Here is a 17,304-nt window from a genome sequence, read left to right as displayed (position 1 = left end):
CCTGTATCTTAATTTAGGATAAAAGACAGGAAAGATGCAGGTTTATGTATCCAGGTTGGCCACTTAAACGCCCCAACTGTGTTTCCTCTCAACTAACTTTTATAATGTACATGGGGCGGTGAGAGGAAGCCTGGTTTGACTGCTAATAAGGCTCAGATCATTTGTAATTCCAGCAAAAAAAAAAAAAAAAAAAGCTTTTACTTTCCCTTCAATGCTTTAACCCTTCAGACCCCAAAGTCTCTCAACTCCCAGGTGGCATCATCTTCACCTCTGTTCACCGGCGAAATCTGCCAAGACCCTTGTAAACACCGCGATCTGACCCTGACGGCGAGTATGAATCACACTCTAACACCCTTCTTACATACATTATTTCACTTTACACAAATTATTAAAAGAAGTTCACGCAGTGAATTTGTAGCTCTGAGTTTGTAAATGTTTAATTTCTTCTTCTCTTCTGTCAGTGAACCCTTCAATTCTCGTTTTTTTTTTTTTTTTTTTTTTTTACTGTTTTGAGACCATTTCTCTCTTGTATTTAAATTCATCGACTGAGCGGTGTAAAACTTAACCACACAATTACTCCAAAAATATAATTTTTCATGATTAAACATGGCAGGTCCTGTAAAGTATTTGTATAATCAGGCTGTCAAATCCTCAAAGAGTCAAATGTGTGAAACTGCTGAAGGCTGTCTCACCGCTAATTATCATTTTACCTTTATCATCCATTATGTATTAGTAATTACTATCATTAGAACATTATGCAAGCAATTGGAGATATGACGAGGGAGAGCAGGTTGTGGTCAAGTTGGAGGGTGTAATTTGAATTTCAACATCTTCCCCCGACTGTTTCTTCAGAGGAATGAATGTACAAGAAAATTGGTTTTATGACTTTGGACCAAAGACTTACAGTGCCACAATGGGTCGGAAGGACCAGCGGCACGTGAGGCGTTTTAAGTACCTCTCACAGTTTTGTTCGTTCTCCGGCTTTCGCTTTGGTTTTCTTTCGTTAATTGACGTCATTAAGATTGATTGCATGTCGGCTCAAGCAATCTAACAGTTGATGAGCGGCAGCTGGGAACAGAGACGGTTCTTTTTGGGGGTTCCCCTGTTTTCTTTCAATGAGAAATATCGGGAATACCAGAAGTGGGTGGTGATTCATTCACAGATCAGACATCGGAATGATGGTACCGATCCAGATTCCTTTCCATCCCTTGTGCTGGGTCATGAATCTGCCTTCACATGAGACACATCTACACACGCAGATCAAATGAACTGCTTTGGAATGCATTCAAACGAACACATTGGTGTGTATTGCTGCATTTTTAATTGCTGGGTGGTTTACAATATCCTCCAATATAATGCCAAGAAGAGCAAAACTAAGAATAGCATTCCGGTAAATAAGCTCTGACGTCAGAATCACGTATTCTAACTCTACCTTGCAAAAGGCAGAAATATACATTTTACTTTAAACCTGTTTCTCAGACAACATTTAGCCGTGTTTTTATGCTCACTTTCATTCAGATACCTAAAAAGATGCAACTCTGTGCAAAAGTTTAAACCCGAGCATCTCCAACAGCTATAATTCTCCTGTAAAAAAAAAACTGTATTCCATTTAGTGCTCATTGTTGCCACTATTTAATTGTGGTTTTTCTGGTATCAGGTGCATTTATTTTGGCCAGCATTTGACTGACATGGCTACAGAGTATCAGACTGGCTCCATTTATATAGTAAATTTTAATTGTAAATTCTAGTATCTGCACATGGTGGCGATTACGAAGGCACATAATCAGTGCATCAGTGTGTGGTATTTTGGTGCTGAGCGCGGTGCGGAGATGGCAGGAGAGGTGAAAATGAAACGAGTGGAGGCCTCTGACTGTTACTGGCACAGAAGCGCTCAGCAATAACAAGCAAATGTGTAAATGGGTGATTCTGACAGTATCCGTTATTCCAGAATGCTTTAGACTGCAAAAAAAAAAAAAAGCGGTTCATTAAATCCTTGCAGCCCTCTGAAGGCAGCAGGATGTACTGATGGAAAGAATCTTCCACCATGTTTGCCTTAATTACATGGCGAGCAAATGACAGCACAGTTCAACAAAGGACATCACGCGCTTCTGCCCCATCTAACCCCCTCGACGTACCCATGATAAATTGCTGATCTCACCCTGCGAGTTCAAGCTGCATTTCAACATGCTCCGACAGGCAACGATGACACAACCACCTTCGATTCTGTGGAAAACACCAGTCACTACATCAAATACTGCACGAGTCGAGTCTGTGCACCACCCAAATCGCTTCGCCCTCGCTTTCAGAACACTCTACCTCCTGGATTGGCCCTGAAGTCCCAGATTAAGTTAAGTCCACTTCCAAAAACCCACAGCTTAAGTGGAATTCTGATAATGTAAGAACCACAGACTGTAGCAAAAGTTGAGAGAACTTTTTTTTCGTTTTTTTTTTTTACAACACGCCATGCCGTTAATCTCTAAAGCAGAGAGGAAGGCAGCCCGTGAACTAGAAGGCCCGAGAGCTCAAATCATATTCTAATAAACTGGAAATTAATTAGCTCTATATGTCATTACTAATAAATCTGCGGTGGGACCAAACCTGAGCTGTACTAGTTTAATTAGGCTCCATGAATATCTGATAACCTTGTCTGTTAAAGATGGACGACTTGCCCTCCAACACATAGCGAGATGCTGTTGTCATGTCGCGGCGCCACGGTGGATAAAATATGTCACTTGCTGTCTCTTACTTTAATACATGCACCCGGGATATTGTTAGAGATAAAAGCATCCATCTGATGGAGAAATGACTATCTATTCATGAAGATGCGCTGTGTCCTAGTACCTGGTAGACACATAAGCTTGCTCATGAGTGATACTCATCATATCTAGATGAGATTCTGGTGGCCTCAAAGTCATCACTCCTCCTGGCTGCATCTGCATCCCCGCCTCCTCCGCTTCCTCCTCCTCGCTGTACCAGTCTATCGACATTCACTCATCCTGACAGATCGTCACCTGGGATTAAAAATGAGCCAGGGGTGACAGAAGGATACAGTTCTTTAAAAGGCTTTGTAAATAGCAGGGAAACACAATAAAATACTGTGGTATTTAATGTCCAGTCAGCTTTTGGACACTCATTAATCTGATTTATCCAATATGACATGACCCCGTCTGATTTCCCGCATAAAAAACACTCACAAAAGGGCAACATCTGGGCAGTCCTGTCATCCCACTTTCAAACCAGCCGCGGCCTTTAACGCTTCTCCCACTTTACAAATTCTTTTGACTGTGAACTGTCTAATAAAGCCCAGAAAATAGTCTGTGAAGACATTCGCACTGAAGGCTCCAGGGCATGATGTTCCCTCTGAGAGAACTTGCTGAAAATCTGCTTTAGAAAAAAAAAAAAAAAAATTTAAATCCCTGTTTAGCTTTCAGGAGGGTCCTTTGAATGGAAGAACTTTTTTCACTTAATGATCCAAATCTGGTGGAGGGAAGCTCTAACTCACCATTTGATGCTGACTCGAGATGCATCAGTGTTTTTCTGCTCCTGTACATGGGGTTTTTTTCTTCAAGACTAATCCCTGATTCCACTATTTTCTAAAGGTGATGGAAGAAGAGCAGGATGCATTACTCTCAAATATTACCTTGGAATATCACGTGTCAATCTTGAGAGTAATGGCATGCTAAAATTTGCTGATAGAATAAAATAATTCAGGCGGGGTGGATGGATGGTTTAAAACCGTTCCTTTTTTTTTTAAATATTTCACCTCAATCCTGAAATCCAAAACAGGTGATGGTGCGAGCTAAAAAGTCGGGGGACACTAAGGGGGGGTAGGGATTATCCAGGACTGAAATATTGGGTTGTGGAAAGGTTCTTGCATCACTAGAACATGTGGTTCTTCTCAAGAGGAGACCGATGTTGCATTAGTACACAGTGACGCGACAAAAATTAATTCGTAAAGGGTCTATTTTGCTTCAGCTCAGAGTCCTTCTGAGACAATCAGAACAGTCCTGGATAAAAGAAACAATCAAGTGTTACTCTGGCATCACAGGGTTACCAGTTTGCTCAGTTACAGATTATTTCCCTGCCAGCAGCACAAACACTCTCCCAAGCTGCACGAAAGAACCCGATGCTAAACAACACTTTGCCAAATAGAAGTTACTTCGGTTTCCAAACATTTTCTTGAAAAGACGACATATTTTTATTTTTAGAGACGAGCTCCTGTCATAAACTTGTGACAGGCAGATTTCTGGCAGCGGCAACATGTGCCTCTGTTTACAGACATGAGTGTAATAGACCACTATGTCATTAACCAGTCCATTGAACTGGCTAATAATATGAGGCAGGCCAAACCGTTGGGTGCCAGTCAGGTTTCTGTTGCCATCATTTCACAGTGCGCGTTGTCAGCAGCTGTCAGTCCTTCCTCGCGCACACCTGGGATATATAGGCGATATCTGCAGCATGACTTATTTTGCTCCCAACAAAGAAAACATATTGATACTGATGACAGAGACAGATGTTGGCGCGCCAGCAGCTCAATGTAGATCGCAGACATTAGCATAAATGAGACCAATTTAAAGAATCTCTTTGAAAAGTTAACTTTTTGTGACAGGTGTGTGAATTTACTGTGCGGAAAGGTCCAGAATCCAGAAGTATGACGGATCGATATCCCTGGTATTCTTGGGAGAACATGAACCGGTTCTATTGGCCCGCCTGCACTTCCTGTGTTTTGTTGATGTGCGCCATATCATCACGAGGACATATCTGATACCAGGATATGAGACGCTTGTCGTTATTTTGATGATGACTGTGTTACGTATCTATTCACGGTAACTGGGATAACACAAACTCCAGATTCTAGTAATTTAAAAGTGGCCCCGTACTGAAGCTGGACATGCACCCAATATTCAATCTAGGAAATATTAGCATCGTATCTCGGAATAATCAGGCAAAAGCATCTCTGAAATTGCACATTAACGTCGCAAGAAATCCTCCCACACGCCCCTGAAAACTACCAGGCGTGTCTCGCAGTTTTTCCTAAAGATTCCCTGCCGTGTTGCAACTGGATGACATCACATGCTACGAAGCTCTGTCCTGCTACTGGACAGTAAACATTCTCCGTCAACCTTTTGTTCCTGTCAGCTCAAAGGCAAACAGCAATTTTCCCTGTTTCTAATCTACAATGCAATAACTGGATCATTTCATATGATACGAGGTCATTTGATATTGCGGCACAAACACGGCGTGTAATTACAGAGACGGAGAAGGCCGGCTGCTATCGCAACAATCCAGAGTCCCCACATGCAACATAAAGGTTAGTGGACGATAACAATTACAGAAGAATGGAGCGAGTCTGCCTGGTGATAAGCTGATAAGGAACCACCAAGGCGAGATGAAGAGGAACAAACACCACACCAGTCTCTTACAGGTTTGCTTAAGGATTATAGCACAATTATGAATAAATCACAGAGCTAAAACACCACCTATCTTAAATTTACACCTGAAGAGTTTCAAATTGAACAAACAAGGCTCAGTTCCCCCACGAGGAACATTCAGAGCTATTATTTATACCTCGAGATTTTAGAAGCCTTTTCTTTCCAGCCAAGTTCCTGAAAACCTAAGCACTCACACATTGAAATCTGAAGTGGAAAACACACCAGAGATTAGAACTTTGTTTTTTCTTTAAAACAGATATACAATGCCAAACAACTTTTATCAATCTCCAAAGTTCTAAACCTGCCAAAATTTGATATCATTAATTTTATGTTCCTGCTCCACATTGTAATCTAGGGAGTGAATGACTTGGCGCGCTGTCAGATGTAAAAAAAAATATGCTATTTGGGGTTTTGAAAACAATTAACAGACGGAGCAAGGTCTGTAATGAGTTCTGTTGGAAGAATTAGCATCTTCTTGAAAACGTAAAAGCAGTGGGGGTGTCAAGCACCTGTTTTGTTGCTACGCATCAGTACAGAGGTTGATGGAAGACCGCGAACAACACCGGGTTTCAGGTTTGGTTTCTCTGAGTGCGTAGAAAAGCACCACATAAGTACAAAGTATTAACATTTATAGTAATCGATTTTAAAAAAAGGTATAAATAATAAACACGACTATCTCGCAACACTTTCTTCTTTAAATAATACAATATTGATGATGACGATAATGACAATAATATCATTTACATTAATCCTACTAGTAAAAGTATGACTTATTTTATAATTATTTAAAGGGGATTTTATGAGAATAGTTTGACGCAAGTTATGGATCACACATCTACAATCATATAATATCATAATTTTCACATAAGATTGCACTGATTCAGCATAACTAGATTTTTACTTCCTGTAATTAAGTCGTTTAGAAGTAATTCAGCGGTTTTGTTTCGCAGTAGATGGTAAAAGTAGCAGCTGAGTGGGGAAAAAAAATGAATCTTCCAATTCAAGTCCAGTGAAATCTAACTGGAGCACGAGTATAAAACATGCTATTTATGCTTTAGGAAATGTAAAGCAAACATCATGCTTCATAGCGGCTCTTCTGTTGAGAGGGAGCTCCACATTAGACCTGACAATAATACGCGAGTAGATGTTCTCTGTTTATGTGTGCGTGGGAGTATTCTACCACAGCCAGCCTCCGCCGTCTCTTCTTATTCACATCACATGACCTGCCATCGTATCTGCTGCAGAGAGCGCCACAGCAGCTCAAAGAAATGATTATTGGAGTACATCTTCTGTTGGGAAATGGACTCCAGAGGGTCAGTGGGCAATGCGTGCGCCCCTGGCCAAAGCAGTCGAAAGGGTGGATGGGATATCCCCCCTCGCCCCGGCTGGCCCCGGCGAGATTACCAGCGATGTAATAGGATCGTCTATTTTCTGTAATAGAACACAGAAAGGCTAAGCCCTGGCTTGGGTCTGACTCGTGGCCCAGATCATCACCAAGGCAACATAAAAATATATAACTTTCCTCGCTCCGACGGAAGAAGCTAAGCTGCCCTTGGATATGAGCAAAGATACTCAGATGTTGCTTTGCACAGCGAAATGGAGCTTTCCAAGCTAGCGAACCCCCCACTGAGTCATAATGAGAAGTGAATGGACTGATGGCGGAGACTTCGGCTGGATTTATTTGTTCAAAAGCAGAGTGGATTTCATGTTTTTTAACTGGCTCATTTGCAAACCGGTGACAGACGTTCAGGAATGTTGAAATGTGTGCATTGAAATGCTTCTGTACTTCATAGGGCTGCTGAAAGTGTCTCCTTTTTATCTGACATTCTAGGAACTCTGCTTTTTACTGTGTCTTGTTCTCGTGAAAAGATTAAAGGAGATTCTTTATTGTAGGTCGACAGCAATGTTTAGAGGCGAAACCCCTTAATTTGGTCTCTGGGGGTGTTCTGCTTACAAGAATATCCACTTTTCTAAGTTGCTGCTCCCTTGAGAAAAGCCTTCAAAGGCGTTGAATTTGTATTGTCAATAGATGTTTTGTTTCAGCAGGGAAATGATTTTCAGAGGCAATTCAATCTGAAAAGATTTATTGATTCAATCACGCTGCCAAGGGGGTGGCCCTTAGAACAATCCGCTCTTCCTCAAAACATGACATGTCTGTCTTTCGCCTCCTCGGTGCTATTCAGAGGGGCTACTCCAGGTTAAAGTGATTTTGGCCAACTGTCACCTGTCTGCAGAGTTGCTATGGTAACCGCATGTCATTCTCCAAACGAGATGCCGTCAAGTTAAGAGAGTCTCAGAGCTTCCTGCGGCGTGACTAGAGGGCAAAGCATTCAAAATGAATGTGCCAGGAAAATAAGAGTAGGACAAACAAGTCAGTTATCAGAACAGATGATCGCCGTCATCAGTTCCATATCCCGAGGCCGGGAATAGTGAGCATCTGTTCCAAGAATTTCCCAGAGAGCAACAAGTCTGTAAGCTGAGGAAGGTTGATTTAATTCCCAGAATTTCAAAAATTTGGAGTAAAAACAATGCAATTCCATCCCGAAATGGTTTTCTGTGACTAAATCTTTGAGCTGCCAAACTTCTGGAGGGGATGACTGCCTGAGAGGTATGCCCGAGGAGAGGCAATGAATACAGGTAACGAAAGACGAGGGTAATCTCTTTGCAAAGGTCCTCAATAAATGGTGCACAACCGCACGCATCCCTCTCCTTGAAGTTAGTAATTGTGCATTGTGCTGTCTTCAGTGATTACGCCAACAGTTACATTAAAAAAATGAAAGGATCAATCGAGTGCTTCAAGGCTAGAACGAGTGAAAGAGAAAGAATGATTACTTCTGGATACAGCAAAGACCTGTTTCATGCTTGAAAAATCCTTCAACGCCGGTGCATAATGCATCTGAAAATTGAATCTCCCACTCCCCGATTCAGCAGCGTCAGTGTCCAGCTGCTTGACTCCCACTTGCCCACTCAGGTCAAACTCTATCTGGCCTTTGCACGGACACAACTGGCCTGTGTAATTACTAAAATAACCACTGTCAGCGCCTGTCAGACTGTATATCCAGTCTGGGCAACTGCTGGAAATAATACAGCACACTGCTGCAGCTCCAACAAAAAAGGGGAATTTATTCACATCGATGTTGAGACAAACGAATGAAATTCATTGTGTTTTATCACGACTGTAAATGTCCTCCCACACACGCTGAGCTGATGATGAGCATGAGATGAGCAACTGGTGCGTCCCATCATTTCAGCACTAATGGCTGACGCTGATACGGAAATACTGCAGAGAAAAATGTTGTTTAACTCATTAATGCACTGAATGCACACATGCACCAGCTTTTGCCTTTTCCATTACATTTGCTTTCATGTGCCGCTCCTCCACTCAGCGGAGAGGGGGGATTTTGGACCCAGGGAAAACACATAATATAATCACTGACATTTACTTTGTTAAGCAAATACATGGAAAGTTTACATTTTGACACAAATACGCAGTGATGAAGTAGCCTGCCCTCCCATCTTTTGGCCTACATAGTTGACTTTTACTGTGTGTGTGCGATCCAAAATCGGATGTCATACTGCAGACTAAATTAATCACCGAATAAAAGCTGCTCAGTTCTACCCTACAAGAAACCGAGGTCTTATCTGTGACAACGTACATTCATCTAAGAGCTTTGTAAAACAGGCGACTCCCATGGGCTGTTCCACACGAGGAGAACGTATATATGCTGCTGTGATACTTGAATCAGGTGCAATGACAGTTTTCCGGTTGAATCTTATGAATGAATCATCTGATTAAATCCAAATGACACAGAAAAGAGTTGCTGGAAACAAGAATCTGTGTAATCCAGCCGGAACATCTTGTTCATAAAACTTGGCTGGTAAAAGAAAGAAAGAAAGAGAGAGAGAAAGAGAGAGAGAGAGAAAATCATGTTACAAGCTTTTGGCAAAATGAGCTCACCACAGGGTGCTGCGCTTTCCAAAACTGGTTGTTGACCTCCATCTTACAGGGTGTGAGCGACTAACAAGCTCTCAGGAGAACAGCACCTGAAAATACATTTATTTAATGTTGGTCTTTTATCTTCAGAGGCAAGAAGTCGGGCGGATTCTGCAACTACTTTTTTTTTTGTTGGTTATTCATTAACATGAAACAGTACTCGCTTTAAAGAGAAATCAGTTGAACTTTGTCCTGTCTTTGATTTCCCCAAATACATTAATTATTGCTGATATTTTATATTCCCTTGTGCTCGCTGAAGCTAATTTCTGCCTGTGCTTACAGAATGCAATTCACACATCTTATCAGGACAGTAACCTCGTCTTTAAAAACAGGAATATTTTGATTTGCAAGCAGATATTTGATACCAAAAAAAAAGAACCAGCCTTTAGGTCTGATCCTATTTTACACACCTGGTTTATTTGTATGACTGTAAACCAATCATAATCGCCAAGGGCGGAGCCAAACTCACTCCGACATACTGAGAGTATCAATCCAGACAAGGCCGCCAAACCTGCAAGACTCTGGGTACGGAGACAAGGAACCCCATTCTTCCCTCATTGGGAGTTTTCATGAGGGTAGATTGATTATTAGCTATTTTATCGTCAGTGTTGTGTTTTGGTTTTTCTGCACAGAGCATTCTTAGACATTGAAGAGCGTGAACAAATCTTGACAGGTTTTTAACCCCGCAAGCACGTTGCACGAGCTGCTGTGGAAGCTTTGATGCAGTTTTTGATTAAATCACTTTGAAAGTGCACTTCAAGTTGATTTTGAGTCATTATCATCATGTGGTACAAACTTGTTTGTTATATAATAGAATCATTTAGAAAAAAAACCTGAGTGGTTCAAACACATTTTTGTCAGAAAACCGGTGTAAGGTGGAATCCAGCTGAATAACTGACACTCCTAATAGCAACGTTTTATTGTTCTGAAGTGCCATTTGGCAAAGCACTGAGTCCCTGGAGTGGTAGTGACGCCTTTATTCTACCCTAATGTGCCAAATATCCCACCACATAATTACTACTGAATGGACTGACAGTGCTGCAGCAATAAAAAAAATACGCTCGTTGAATTTATGATGCTGTGAGCATTTCTATTTATTTCAGGGCCTGATTAAATGATCTGATAGTGCAGTAATTGTAAGAGTAATTAACGCATATTGTAATTACTGATACAGATGGATAGCTCACCAAATGGCTATCTAGCCTTCACTCGTCAAATATAAGTAAATAATATATATTCAAAATCTCACACTGTGCTTCAATCTGCTTTTGCCACAGTACACCGGCTCCAACATGAAGCTGAATTAAGTGGGTTATTCCTGACAGGGCAGCTCCACAGAAAGGAAACCACGCTGAGACCAGTGACCTCCTACAGCTGAGGGAACGCTGGAGCACTTCTATATATACACACACACACAGCAGCATAGTAAGCTCTCTTTCACCCACCCACCAGCACCCACCCTGTAATTACAACCTTCATCAGTACATGCGAGAAAAAAAAGAAAGAAACAGCCCGGGATAGACTCATCGCTGGATTTAGGTGCAGAATAGACATTTTAAAGTGAGCCACTCATGTGATGCTGAGATACGCGAGCGTGTCTGTGCTGCTTATCGACCCACACAGCCGTGCTTGTTTATGTGTGGCAGCTCTAAGATAAGTTGCACCGGCCTATCTCCTGTTGCGCTCAATGAATTCAAGCACCATGCAACACAGATTTAAAAGAAAAATCTGACTTTTTCGACAAAGGGGAGGGGGGGACCCATCGCAGTTTCATCCAAATGGTGTAAAAACAGCAAGTGATGGTCCTTCCCAGGTAATAAGTCATCCATGGTTAAACTTGAGATGTCACACTCTTCCTTGCTGGTAGTTCAGGCTCGAATCATTTCACTGTTCACTTCAGTATTTCTAAAAGCTCATTAATGCAGAACTGCAATTTCCTGCTGCACACCATTAAGATCGATTTTGGTTCAAGCAGCTGATAATCACATATATGAGCTTTTTTCTTTTTTATTATTATGAGCAACAACCCCAGGTGGCTGATATCTAATAGTGTAGCAAACTAAGCCCAACCTGATTTAAATGAACTAACCCGTAGTACCGTTTAATTTAATATTGCAAACGCGGAGCTGAAGAACTCGAGGTGCGCCACTCAAAACGACACGAGACTTCACCGCAGTCGACATTTTCATCCGCGCCAAGTCTCACAGGCGCTCTGACATTTCCATATGAAATGCATCTGGTTTGCTGAGCAACTTCACGCTCATCCTCCTCCTCCTCAGGGCTGTTTGTTGCAGAAGCATTTGAGGGTTCAAACAGAAAGACAAGATTAGACCCGAGGGACACAAACACCATCACAACAGGAGCAAATTGGGAACGGAGTGAAGGAAAAATCAATTATGCCAAAACCCCTTATTAACAATTAGTGCTGGTGAGGGGGCTTTCTCTTGCTTTTGTTGTGAGTGATTGTTTTGAGAGTTGCATCCAAGGCAGCTGGGGTTGTTTGTCTGACTATTGTCTTCGATACTGATTGCTACTTTGCGGCAGAGGCAAAAGATGGATCTTTGAAAATATAATTGCGAGGGTTTCCAGGACACAAACTCCAACTACGAGTTCAGGTTTACAGTCCAGATAGATATATAGATATGAATCGTCATCTTCTAGGGATCTTTATTACAAAGACCTTTAAAGAAGAGGGTGTATATTCCCGTGCAGATGCTCATTACGGCAAATGTCACTGCACCCATATATGATCTAAAATCTTAAATACAGTATTTCACAAAGCAGGAGGCGTTTGTAATTTCACACTTCAGTTTGTGTGGCATATTGATGTTATTTGCAAATACAAACTTTCACTTTGAAAGCAGTGAATTTGTCTCTCTGCTGGTGTGCAACTTCACATCAATCTGAGTTAATTTACGACTTGAAGAAGGTAGTCTGAGAGGGTTTAATTAGAGGTTTAATAGGCTAATATATCAGACGTTTAAATACACATAACAACCGTCTGTCTGGACAGGGTGTGCACTTAGTGTATGATAATAGTCGTAGTAGTCGTATAAATACGCCGAAAACACTCACAAAAACACTTGATTTTGAGCTAAAAACAAACGATAACCCTTGCAGTTCGACCTTCGCTGGACATCTCTGTCCAGTCTTCTACATCACACACCAACTCTTCAGCACCTTCTAATAAAATCAACAAGCCCTCTCAGATCAGAGCCAGCTTCAAAGTTCAGAACACAGTTCAGCTCCCTTATCAGTGTAGAGGACATGTATGAGCTGACTGATCCGCCCCCGGACCTTGGGGCACAGAGCTGGGTGACCCCTTACATCCAATCACAGCTGCTGGGAGGCCGGTTAGGCCGTGATGAGCAGCTGGCTCTGTCACATTTGCCGTGACTGCATGTGACCCAGGGGGCAGCTTGGCAGGCGGCGACGGCCTCACCGAGAGGCCTGAGAGGCAGCTTGGTGTACGGATCACTGCTAGACTACAAGAAGAGGAGGGAGATGCGAGTATGTATTCGCCTCACTCAGCTCGGGCTGGTCAGCAGCCAACCAAAGCAGATGTTGTATGCTGATTTGGTGGCTGGGACGCTCCAGGGGGGTTATTTTTAAAAACAGATCATGGTCAAATGTGATTTCAGCAATGTGGTTGCCGAGTAGAAGATGTGTTTGTTTACAGGAGTTCAAATGTTGGCTTAGGATGCACACCTTGGCTTGGGGCATGTCTGTGGTGGAGTGGTATATAGCTTCATGTAAAAATAAAGAGAGGATTTTTTTTTTTATTTTTTGCATCAGCACAGTGCATCTGTAAGCTCCTGAATGGAATATTTTCAAATTAAAAGGAATAATGTAGGGCAGAAAAATGAAGTACAGAATCAATTTAATATCAGGAAGACAGTCCAAATGGCAGCTGAAAAATCAAAACAATGGGCTAAAAATCTACTGAAATTACCCAATTCTGTGTTTTCATTTGGAGAGTCAACCATTTATCTTCTCTATGGGCCCAGAAACCACACATGAAGGTTAATTGTTCACGTTGGTCTCATAAAGCCACACACCACGAGCAGCGAGCATGATTTAGCATTTCAGCTAAACCAAATATGTAGAGCTGAGCAACCTTGAAAATACTCGTGATGAAAGTCAAGATGGAATCAAAGTAGGAGCCCCTGGCGTGACTGGCTAATGAGACGGGAATGCACAGAAGACAGGAGAATAGAGTGAGAGATTGAGAAGGTGACAAATTAGGATTTGGAATATGAAAGTAAGAGATGGGGGCAGGGGGAGAGCGACGGACCGAATAGTGTCATAATTATTTCCCCTCCTTGTTCCTTCTCACTTGGAAGAATACTTCACCCAAATTAAAAGGGTAAATTAACTTTTTTCATTCTAATCAAACCACAATTAAATGTTTAACGAGCACAGAAATACAAAATTACAAATGACAAATGAAAATCATTAACTAGCAATATGAGAATCGAAGATAAGGGTGAAAAATGGGAAAGTTTTAGAGTGAGGGCACACTAAACTCAGGCAACTCTCTGATTGGGAGTGATGGACTTGTACTGATGAGTTTGGTTCCTGTTGAGCTGTGCAAATCCTCCAGTATTTAAAAGTACACACACTCTGCTGTAAGGCCAATTTTTGGGGGATGGGCACTCGTCCAGACAAGAAGATAAAAATCATTCTCCTTTGTGTTGTATTAGGGAGCCGACACCCACAGGAAGTGACTAGTTAGCTTAGCACGATGCATGAGAGTGGATGGGAAGTGTTAGCGTACCTCCGTCAAAGAGCAGAAGAGGCTCAGGGTCCTGATTCGTCCCGACATCATCGTACTCATCCTCTCTTACAATGTCAGCCATGATGACAAGCAGCAGTCACTCTCCTGGCTGTCAAGAAACATTGTGTTTTGTCAAGCAAGAGTCAAATCACTGTGCCCGGTCAGGAAAGTTGTTCCAACTGAGAATCTGAGTCTAAAATGACAAGATCTTATCATGTAAATTGTCATTTTAAAGAAAATGTTTTACACCGCCCACGTTCGACTCACCCCCCAGGAGGAACAACTGAGAAACCTGTACCTGATGACGATGGACTGAGGTATGCTAACACTTCCCAACCGCAATCATTCATTGTGCTAAGCTAACTTCCTGGTATTCTCATGTCTCAGAGGAAGATGGACAGTAAGAATTTAGTTGGGATGTTCCCCTATTTTAAAAACTTAAAAAAAAAACATTGTTTTTTATTAAGACAGAGCGGAAGACAAGGAGGAGAAGGGGGGACGGGACGGGACGATCTGTCCTGACATGAACTTAACCTTTCATTGCAGCAATCAAGATGGGACAAAAATCACTAATATCCCCTCTAAAACAGGATCTGTAGAGCTGTCTCTTCAATCAGACGCCAACTCACACGTTTTAACTGGATTGCAATCGGTTTAAATTAATTGTTAGAATGATCCTTTTTGACATGACTGCACACTCATAATGGATATCAGATCTAAAACACATCCAGGAGTAGAAGAGATATCCCAAAACTTCTATGAGCAGGAAATTAGTGCTGAGCTCTTACACCTGCAGCGTGGATGTAATCTCTGATTTCCACGCAGCACGACTTTGAGGAGGATTTATGTAGATTCAGCGAGGAGGAGGATGGGACTAAACTGTAAAGTTAACAAAGTGGATTTAATAATCTGCATTATAAAAGAGCAGCTGTTGTCCCAAACACCTCCCTGCTGTTCGCTCTCCTGAATTCTCTCTGAATTTTCAGGGAACATCGCGTTCAAGACAATAACAGTCACTTCTGATGAGACTGAAAGTGAACTTTGAAAACCTGGTGGAATTTCAGACCGATTTACTCGATATCTACTCATCTCAATGTCTTTCTGCGGCTGTCGCTCCACGACTATTTCATAATCTCATCTTCCGGTTCCATTTTTTTGGAACTTTACTGATCCTGCTATACTTTCACGCGTGTGTTAGCACATCGCGTCATTCTCAAACAGCATCTGTCGTCTTGCTCACGTTTCATTTTGACGCAGTTTTCCACAGAACATATTTGGTCACGGACGTGTGTGTCTGAGCACGTGTGTTTGTGTGTGCCTCTGTGGATTGCTTTAAAATTAAAGTCAGTTAATTTAGCGGTCTATTGAGTCATCCATTCTATTTCCCATCATATCCCAAGGTGACGCACGATATTCTATGATACACTTTCAAGTTGTTTGGAGGAGGCAGCAGGAAGGCAGAGGGAAAAGTGTTTGCTCCGTCCTCTGCTGCTCCTCGTTCTTCCTCCTCCCACCCAACCTGCCATTACAGCAGCCCTAATCTGATTTGTCGAGTGGGGGCCAAACGCAGGGCTCCTATCTAGACTGCCTTAACGCAGCAAAGGGGGCGAGCCATCCGAACCCGTCTTTGGATAGACAGCTGAAATAACAGTGATCACTCCTGACAGTAGCGCATGAGTGAGTCTGCACTCACATTTGGCACGGCACTCAAATGTCGTTTCACCTTCGGCGCCCACTAAAGGTGACAGGCTTCATCCTTCCTGCCATGCGGATGAGTTTGGCGAGCAGAGCGGGGACGTACACGGACACTGATACGCATTTGAAAACGAAATGACTCGGGTCGGACTGACAGAGCCCAAAATGAACGGGTGTGTTAAAGATTAGGGACGGACTCTCACAACACCTCTTATCAGCGCTACTCTTTATAGCATCGTCATGTTCAGCAGCAGCCGCTCCCAACAACACCGGGTTCCTGTGAAACACACGCTTGGCTACGGTTCACAGTATGACTACACCGTATCTATGGGCGAATCAGAACGGTGGCGGTATCAATCAACACGATCGAGTCACAGTTCGAATGTCAGTATCGCCGCTGTCGGGAAAAAGAAGCTCATTCTGTCCAAATCCAACTGAGGGAATGTTCCTACCAACTCAAGCACGTTTTCCACCAGCCGTCATCGACTACAACTCCTCTGAACATCCTCCTTATCAAATCCCATTTTTTCCACCGAGGCCCTCCAAGTCTTTGGGTCTTCATGTTATCCTTCAGTGCTATTAAACTAATGTCGACCATTTCAAGCACTTTACTGAAAATCCTTAAAAATCTCCAATTAGAATTCATACATTTTCAAGGACTGCCAGCGCTCTACTCCTGAAATAAATACCTCCTGTTTTCCTTCAAGCTTCATAGTTTGTCAGAGAATTTTTCAATTAAGATTTTGGTCACCAGTCATTGAAATGTCTGCAGTGAACAGACATTAGGTGCTAATATTTCAAGTAGGATATTATTATTATACAGCATGGAAGGAGTCAGCTGGGGCCTCCAGAAATGTACGGAGTTGAAAATGCCGTGCGTGGACGTGCTGATCCTCCCTTCAACATAAACCCTGGCAGGAGTAAAGAGGCGGATTTCTCTCAGAGAACTGGAAGCTCTCCCCTCGGAAAACGTGCTCCCTCCTCCCTCAGCTGAGGAGGAGGAAAACCAACCCTGTATATGAATTAGCTCTGTGTTTGTGAAGCTAACCGCCAGTCGCACCTGATCACATTCCTCTACTTAACCTCTGTCCGACTCACAGAACAATGAACATCTCTTATAATATCATGCTCTGATTGATGTTGCCGGGGACGGAGACAATGAGACAAGGCGAGCTCGATCAATCATCATTAGAAGAAGGTCGTTGGTGTGGGCACTGGATTCGCGCTGTCCCCTTCAACGTCTCACAATCACACGGGATGTTGGATGATGTTTTGTTTTTTGTTTTTTTAAGTCATATTCCTTTGGATTAATTTGTTTGACCTCCTTGAGTGGCACAACAATGGGAATTCAATTAAGACCACTGTCAGTCTTCTGAGCAGAGAGAACAAGAGCCGGCCCCGTGCTC

At 42.4% G+C, this 17,304-nt stretch overlaps 1 long non-coding RNA gene across 3 annotated transcripts in view; it reads right to left on the bottom strand.

The window, feature by feature from the left end:
- Positions 1–17,304, bottom strand: part of LOC147272732 (uncharacterized) — a 49,232-nt gene that overhangs the window by 28,490 nt on the left and 3,438 nt on the right. Inside the window, exons 4-6 of one of the 3 annotated variants that reach the window (XR_015115964.1) lie at positions 14,204–14,312; positions 9,391–9,476; positions 1,335–3,011 (exon numbers count right to left, since the gene is read on the bottom strand). This is a non-coding gene — a long non-coding RNA (uncharacterized LOC147272732). Of the gene's footprint in view, positions 1–1,334; positions 3,012–8,557; positions 8,713–9,390; positions 9,477–14,203; positions 14,313–17,304 lie in introns of those variants that run through there. The other 2 variants (XR_015115963.1, XR_015115965.1) reach the window with 2 other exon arrangements.

Source organism: Aulostomus chinensis, chromosome 1, assembly GCF_037954235.1.
Source record: "Aulostomus chinensis isolate RoL2024-O1b breed Wild chromosome 1, RoL_Achi_v1.0, whole genome shotgun sequence".
Lineage (NCBI taxonomy): Eukaryota > Metazoa > Chordata > Actinopteri > Syngnathiformes > Aulostomidae > Aulostomus > Aulostomus chinensis.
The sequence above is the reverse complement of the archived record's forward strand: the minus strand, read 5'-3'. Positions and strand labels throughout refer to the sequence as shown.